The sequence below is a fragment of the Oncorhynchus nerka genome, unplaced genomic scaffold (assembly GCF_034236695.1).
Source record: "Oncorhynchus nerka isolate Pitt River unplaced genomic scaffold, Oner_Uvic_2.0 unplaced_scaffold_6404, whole genome shotgun sequence".
Lineage (NCBI taxonomy): Eukaryota > Metazoa > Chordata > Actinopteri > Salmoniformes > Salmonidae > Oncorhynchus > Oncorhynchus nerka.
In genome coordinates this window covers 1-9,117 of record NW_027034911.1, presented here as the reverse complement: position 1 = coordinate 9,117, position 9,117 = coordinate 1, and the positions used below count along the sequence as shown (strand labels likewise).

The 9,117-nt window shown below is 42.8% G+C and overlaps 1 pseudogene; it reads right to left on the bottom strand.

Annotated features, from left to right (window-relative positions):
* Positions 1-1,630: 1,630 nt before the first annotated feature.
* Positions 1,631-9,111, bottom strand: LOC135566251 (sodium-dependent neutral amino acid transporter B(0)AT2-like; annotated as a pseudogene).
* Positions 9,112-9,117: the final 6 nt, after the last annotated feature.

Here is a 9,117-nt window from a genome sequence, read left to right as displayed (position 1 = left end):
TATTACGATGTTGTAGTATGTTGTCACATTTGTAAAAGAGATGTAGGTCTCAACATGTCTTCCCTGTTAGAACAAAGGTTCAATAGAAAAACAAATACAAAAGGTTGTAAATCTACAGGTTAAGGACAAGAGGATTCTAATATCCCATAAATCCTTGCAATAAATGCGGAAAAATTCGAAACAATGGGACTAGCAATACGAGCGAAGTGGATGTTAGCATTGCAGAACGTTTCAGCTAACTACTCAGCAAGTACGTAACTGTTTTTCTCTCATCCTATTCATTTAAATGTGTTTAAAATGACTACACTACCGCCACTTTATTACTTAATGTCCTGACCGCTGGTCACATTTACAATACTAATCCTGTAGAATCAGCAACGGTGCTGGACCAATGAATTAGTTTATTTTAGAACGCTTCACATGGAATTATTACGTTGTCCTAACCTGTGTATTTTTGACCTAGATCAGAGGTCAGGTGAAAGCTACCACCATATTGCTTACACCTATCCAATCCTCTCAGATCTACACAAGTGCCTAGGACCCAGGGAAATGGGGTTGATATGGGATTGGAAAGGTAGACTTGAAGTAAAGTTAAGACAGTCCCCCTTTCGACAACAAAGTCGTTATACCATAGTGTGTTAAACTTTATACCATAATAGCATTGAAAAACATGACAAATCAATGTGTAATTGCACCCAACTACCACTAGGTGTCAGAGTTGTAAGTACTATGTAACAATCTGTTCCTACACTATAACACCATACATACACAGAAATCATTTCCACCATATGGTATGAAAGTCCCGCCTACTCTCTGGATCATGTCCCACAACGTTTTGAATGGCCTTCAAGATTATATTTTCAAATTCATCAAAACACGGTCAGTTAAAATGTATATAATATTTGTATCGTGGGTTAATTTACTTCTACCCAGTGCCACCCATGAAGGTTTTCAATTACAAAAAAGAAAACACAGTTGAAAACCTTCATGAAAGGCAACAGTTAGAAGTAAATTAAACCACGAATATAAATATCATTTGACATACACTAAGTATACAAAACATTAGGAAAACTTTTCCTATTGAGTTGTCCCCCTTTTCCCTCAGTGTCAAATGCGTTCCATAGGAATGCTGGCCAATGTTGACTCCAATGCTTCCTACAGTTGTGTCAAATTGGCTGCATGTCCTTTGGGTGGTGGACCATTCTTTATACATCTGGGAAACTGTTGAGCGTGAAAAACCCAGCGGGTTTCAGTTCTTGACACACTCAAACCGGTGTTTGAGTTCAAAGGCATTTACAGTAAATATGTTGCCTTGTCCATTCACCCTCTGAATGGAACACGTTCACCCTCTGAATGGAACACGTTCACCCTCTGAATGGAACACGTTCACCCTCTGAATGGAACACGTTCACCCTCTGAATGGAACACGTTCACCCTCTGAATGGAACACGTTCACCCTCTGAATGGAACACGTTCACCCTCTGAATGGAACACGTTCACCCTCTGAATGGAACACGTTCACCCTCTGAATGGAACACGTTCACCCTCTGAATGGAACACGTTCACCCTCTGAATGGACACGTTCACCCTCTGAATGCGTTCGTTCACCCTCTCTAGATGGTTCTGATTTCACCCTCTGAATGGAACACGTTCACCCTCTGAATGGAACACATTCACCCTCTGAATGGAACACATTCACCCTCTGAATGGAACACATTCACAATTCAGGTCTCAATTGTCTCAAGGCTTAAACATCCTTCTTTAACCTGTCTCCTCCTCTTCATCTACACTGATTGAAGTGGATTTATCAAGTGACATCAATAAGGGATTATAGCTTTCACCTGGATTCACCTGCTCAGTCTGTCATGTATAGAGCAGGTATTGTTTTGTAAACTCAGTGTATATCTTAAATGGCTGCGTTTAGATGAATTTGATTTTATATTCTTGAAGCCCAATTCAAAAACCCTATGGGACATGATCCAGAAAGTAGGCAGGATCGTACCGTATTACGGAGGGACACAGGATCGTACCGTATTACGGAGGGACACAGGATCATACCGTATTATGGAGGGAAACAGGATAGTACCGTATTACGGAGGGACACAGGATCGTACCGTATTGGAGGGACACTGGGATCGTACCGTATTACGGAGGGACACAAGGTATTCGGAGGACACAGGATCATACCGTATTACGGAGGGGACACACGTACCATGATACAGAGGGACACAGGATAGTACCGTATACGGAGGGACACAGGATCGTACGTATTACGGAGGGACACAGGATCGTACCGTAATACGGAGGGACACAGGATCGCACCGTATTACGGAGGGGACACAGGATAGATCGGAGGAGGGACACCGGATAGTACCATGTGGAGGGACACAGGATCGGAGGGACACAGGATCGTACCGTATTACGGAGGGACACAGGATCGTACCGTACACAGTCGACACGGAGGGACACAGGATCGTACCGTATACGGAGGGACACAGGATCGCATCCGTATTACGGAGGGACACAGGATCGTTACCGTACGGAGGGACACAGGGACCGATCATGCCATGTGGAGGGACACAGGATCGTACCGTATTAATACGGAGGGACACAGGATAGTACCGTATTACGGAGGGACACAGGATAGTACCGTATTACGGAGGGACACAGGATCATACCGTATTACGGAGGGACACAGGATCGTACCGTATTACGGAGGGACACAGGATCGTACCGTATTACGGAGGGACACAGGATCGTACCGTATTACGGAGGGACACAGGATCGTACCGTATTACGGAGGGACACAGGATCGTACCGTATTACGGAGGGACACAGGATCGTACCGTATTACGGAGGGACACAGGATAGTACCGTATTACGGAGGGACACAGGATAGTACCGTATTACGGAGGGACACAGGATCGTACCGTATTACGGAGGGACACAGGATCGTACCGTATTACGGAGGGACACAGGATCGTACCGTATTACGGAGGGACACAGGATCACAGAGATCATGCCGTATTACGGAGGACATCGCAATGTGACGTAGAAAAGAAAACATGAATAAGTCCAAAGAGTACTGTACATCACTGTATTATACACATTGGTATTATACTATTACACTGGTATTATACTATTACACTGGTATTATACTATTACACTGGTATTATACTATTACACTGGTATTATACTATTACACTGGTATTATGCTATTACACTGGTATTATACTATTACACTGGTATTATACTATTACACTGGTATTATACTATTTCACTGGTATTATACTATTTCACTGGTATTATACTATTTCACTGGTATTATACTATTACACTGGTATTATGCTATTACACTGGTATTATACTATTACATTGGCATTGGTAAACCTGTTTGGACATCTTACCGGTCAGCTCCGTACACCCAGGCCACAGCGAATGTCTCAAAGACCACCACGATGATCAGGGGTAGGGTAGCAGAGTAGTCATCGAACATTGTCACAAAGTAGTTCCCCGAGCGCTGGGTAAACAAAAGTCCGATCACAAAGCCCAGAGCACAGCTGCACACTGAACCATAATGACAAAGAACACAGCTATTTAGTAACACACTGAATCATAATGACAAAGAACACAGCTATTTAGTGACCTACTGAACCATAATGACAAAGAACACAGCTATTTAGTGACCTTCTGAACCATAATGACAAAGAACACAGCTATTTAGTGACCTACTGAACCATAATGACAAAGAACACAGCTATTTAGTGACCTACTGAACCATAATGACAAAGAACACAGCTATTTAGTGACCTACTGAACCATAATGACAAAGAACACAGCTATTTAGTAACACACTGAACCATAATGACAAATAACACAGCTATTTAGTAACACACTATTTAGTGACCTACCATAATGACAAAGAACACAGCTATTTAGTGACCTACTGGTCCATAATGATAAAGAACACAGCTATTTAGTGACCTACTGAACCATAATGACAAAGAACACAGCTATTTAGTGACCTACTGAACCATAATGACAAAGAACACAGCTATTTAGTGACACACTGAATCATAATGATAAAGAACACAGCTATTTAGTGACCTACTGAACCATAATGATAAAGAACACAGCTATTTAGTGACCTACTGAACCATAATGACAAAGAACACAGCTATTTAGTGACCTACTGAACCATAATGGCAAAGAACATAGCTATTTAGTAACACACTGAACCATAATGACAAAGAACACAGCTATTTAGTGACACACTGAACCATAATGACAAAGAACACATCTATTTAGTGACACACTGAACCATAATGACAAAGAACACAGCTATTTAGTGACACACTGAACCATAATGACAAAGAACTGAACCATAATGATAAAGAACACAGCTATTTAGTGACCACTGAACCATAATGACAAAAGAACACAGCTATTTAGTGACACACTGAACCATAATGACAAAGAACACAGCTATTTAGTGACACACTGAACCATAATGACAAAGAACACAGCTATTTAGTGACACACTGAACCATAATGACAAAGAACACAGCTATTTAGTGACACACTGAACCATAATGACAAAGAACACAGATATTTAGTGACACACTGAACCATAATGACAAAGAACACAGCTATTTACTGACTCACTGAACCATAATGACAAAGAACACAGATATTTAGTGACACAGACTAAGACAGACAAAGAACACAGATATTTAGTGACACAGACTAAGACAGACAAAGAACACAGATATTTAGTGACACAGACTAAGACAGACAAAGAACACAGATATTTAGTGACACAGACTAAGACAGACAAAGAACACAGATATTTAGTGACACAGACTAAGACAGACAAAGAACACAGATATTTAGTGACACAGACTAAGACAGACAAAGAACACAGATATTTAGTGACACAGACTAAGACAGACAAAGAACACAGATATTTAGTGACACAGACTAGAACAGACAAAGAACACAGATATTTAGTGACACAGATAGACAAAGAGCACAACTACAAACTAAAACTTGTTATATTTGTTGGTGTTTTAGTTTGTAGTTGTGCTCTTTGTCTGTCTTTGAAACATTTAGTTGAGTGTGTGTACACTGTGTACGTGGGTGCATTTGTGTTTTGGGTCATTGGTGTGTGTGAACATGTTCAGATACCTGTGAGCATGGTCCGGTGGCGTCCCAGCAGGCTGAAGTTGTCCATGAGGGGTGAGGATCCCCTGCATGGTGCCGAACATGGTGCTCATGCCCAGGTTGAGCAGCATGAGGAAGAAGAGCGTGGACCAGAAGGGGCTGGCAGGGAACTGGGCCATGGCCTCTGTGAAGGCAATGAACGCCAGGCCCGTCCCTTCCACACCCTGGGGGTTAGAGAGAGGGACAAGAGGGACAAACACTTTCATTTACGTGGAGTATGTTGATATTTGTAACTTGTATTCTATGTGGAATATGTTGATATTTGTAACCTGTATTCTATGTGGAGTATGTTGATATTTGTAACCTGTATTCTATGTGGATTATGTTGATATTTGTAACCTGTATTCTATGTGGAATATGTTGATATTTGTAACCTGTATTCTATGTGGAATATGTTGATATTTGTAACCTGTATTCTATGTGGATTATGTTGATATTTGTAACCTGTATTCTATGTGGATTATGTTGATATTTGTAACCTGTATTCTATGTGGAATATGATGATATTTGTAACCTGTATTCTATGTGGATTATGTTGATATTTGTAACCTGTATTCTATGTGTAATATGATGATATTTGTAAACTGTATTCTATGTGGATTATGTTGATATTTGTAACCTGCCTTTCTCAACAACGTATTGAAATTAAGAGGGTTTGAGCGACATATGGGTTAGAGAGGGGTTAGATATGGATTAGAGAATTAGTTATACATGGGTTAGAGAGGGGTTAGATATGGGTTAGAGAGGGGTAGGATATGGGTTAGAGAGGGGTTAGATATGGGTTAGAGGGGTTAGAGATAGGTTAGATATGGGTTAGAAATGGGTTAGAAATGGGTTAGAAATGGGTTAGAGATAGGTTAGATATGGGTTAGAAATGGGTTAGAGAGGGGGTAAAAATGTAATAGAGAAAGGGAGAGAACGAGGGAGGGAGGAAGGGAGGGATGGAGAACATGGGAGGGAGGGAGAGAATGAGTGAGGGAGAGAACGTGGGAACGAGGGAGGAGCGAAGGAGAGAACGAAGGAGGGAGAGAACACGGGAGGTAGGGAGAGAACACTGGGAGGGAGGGAGGAGAAACGAGGGAGGTAGGGAGAGAACACGGGAGAGAGGGAGAGAACGAGGGAGGAGAGAGAACACGGGAGGTAGGGAGAGAACACGGGAGGTAGGAGAGAGAACACGGGAGGTAGGGGAGAGAACACGGGAGGGGTAGGGGAGAGAACACAGAGTGGAGAGAACACGGGAGGAGTAGGAGAGAACTACAGGGAGAATTAGGAGGAGAAGAACAGAGGTAGGGAGAGAAACCTGAGGAAGGAGAAAGACCTGGGAGAGTAGGGAGAGAACACAGGAGGGAGGAGAACACGGGAGGTAGGGGAGAACACGGGGAGGAAGGGAGAGAACACGGGAGGTAGGGAGAGAACACGGAGGTAGGGGAGAACACGGGAGGGAGGAGAGAACACGGGAGGAGCGGAGAGAAACGAGGGAGGGAGAAACACGGGAGGTAGGGGAGGAGAACGAGGAGGAGGGAGGGAGAGAACACGGAGGGAGGGAGAGAACACGGAAGGGAGGGAGAGAACATGGGAGGGAGGGCAAGGTGTTAACAGGAGGTTGTAAGGGGTGAAGAAAGAGAGGGAATACAAGGTAGGGAAACAGTTAGAGCCAGGTAAAGACAGTTAGAGCCAGGTAAAGACAGTTAGAGCCAGGTAAAGACAGTTAGAGCCAGGTAAAGACAGTTAGAGCCAGGTAAAGACAGTTAGAGCCAGTTAGAGCCAGGTAAAGACAGTTAGAGCCAGGTAAAGACAGTTAAAGCCAGGTAAAGACAGTTAGAGCCAGGTAAAGACAGTTCCTTATAAATAACTTTCTGCCTACATTACAAAGGACTCCTTTCTCCATTATTTCTGAAAATAGGATTTGAACCACAAGCCCCCTAAAACCTAATCTAACCCTCACCTTGCTCATCTCCTCATCCAGGTCACAGTCGGTGATGTTTGTCCCCACCTGGGAGCCGTAGTGATGGTACCATTCTCTGTAGTCAGGTATGGTGACGGAGGCAGGATCAGACATGTTGAACCACGGCCACCAGTGATGCTGTTTTCCATGTGTGGCCATGTCGTTTAACAGGCCCAGATTTCTGAAGGGTGGGAGGTGACGGAGTCCAAGCTTAGAATTATAAGTTCCTTCTGTAAAAAGTTGATTCTGAGATAATTGGCTTTAAAGTTACCAACCCTTATTGTTTTGAATGGTGTGAGCAATTTCTATCTCATATCCTTATTCACTTATCAACATGAATTGGGGTATTTAGAGTACTATATAGGTAGAGAACATTGAACAGAACAAGAACATGTCCAGAACTCAATTTAGGCAAAATTGCAGATAGAACATGATAATTCCAAGCTCTCAATATCTCAATTCCCTTCAGGTACATCGCTAATACTTTATTTGAAGGTAATGCTTACACTCTTAGAAAAAGGTTCGAAAAGGTTAGTCAGATGGACCCATAGGAGAACCATTTTGGTTCCAGGTAGAACCCTTTTTTTGGTCCCAGGTAGAACCCTTTTTGGTTCCATGTAGAAACTGGAACCAAAAGGGTTCTACCTGCAACCAACAATAGTTCTTCAAATGGTTCTCCTATGTGGACAGTTGACTTCCAACCCTTTAGATTCTAGATAGCACCTTTCTTCTAAGAGTGTACATATAGACATGTCTTGGATATGTTTCATAATATTGACATGCTTTATAAAGGGATAGTTCATCCGAAATAACAAAATTACATTTCTCTCACTCACTCACTCACCACCACCTCACTCACTCACCACCACCACCACCACCTCACTCACTACCTCACTCACTCACTCACTCACTCACTCACTCACCACCACCACCACCACTCACCACCACTCACTCACACACAATCTCCCCTTGACTCCATACTTACTGGGTGATGCAGTTCAGGACAATGTTCTTGGCCCTGAAGCCCAGCACTACGAACACCACCAGTGATGCGAGCACTGAGGTCATGAAGTTGATGCAAGAGACCATGAGCGCGTCACGGTGACAGTTGTTGTGGATGGGGTTGTAGGAAGAGTAGGCAATCACAGAGCCGTAGCCCAGGCCCAGGGCAAAGAACACCTGTGTGGCTGCCTGCCGCCACACCTGCACCTTAGCCCAAATTTCTATCTGAGACAGAGAGACAGAGAGAGAGAAAGAGAGAGAGAGAGACAAGAGAGAGAGAGAGAGACAAGAGAGAGAGAGAGAGAGAGAGAGAGAGAGAGAGACAAAGAGAGAGAGAGAGACAAAAGAGAGAGAGAGACAAAAGAGAGAGAGAGACAAAAGAGAGAGAGAGAGAGAGAGAGAGAGAGAGACAAAAGAGAGAGAGAGAGAGAGAGAGAGACAAAGAGAGAGAGAGAGAGAGAGACAAAAGAGAGAGAGAGAGAGACAAGAGAGAGAGAGAGAGAGAGAGAGACAAGAGAGAGAGAGAGAGAACAAAAGAGAGAGAGAGAGAGAGAGAGAGACAAAAGAGAGAGAGAGAGAGAGAGACAAAAGAGAGAGAGAGAGACAAAAGAGAGAGAGAGAGAGAGAGAGAGAGAGAGAGAGAGAGAGAGAGAGAGAGACAAAAGAGAGAGAGAGAGAGTGAGTGACAGCATAAGACTAAATTCTATTCTATTTATATTCTGTCAATTCAGGAAGTGAATAGAAATTCTTGTTTTTTAATTCTTGTTTTTAAGCATCTTTGAGACTCTACTTGTAATTAAAAGCGCAACATCAATGAAATATATTATTATTATAGTTATTATAGTGCTTACTTTAGGGTAGAACATGTAGGCGATTCCCTCCATGGCTCCATCCAGCATCAAGCCTCTGACGAGGAAGATGAACAGCACAGCATAGGGAAGACTGAG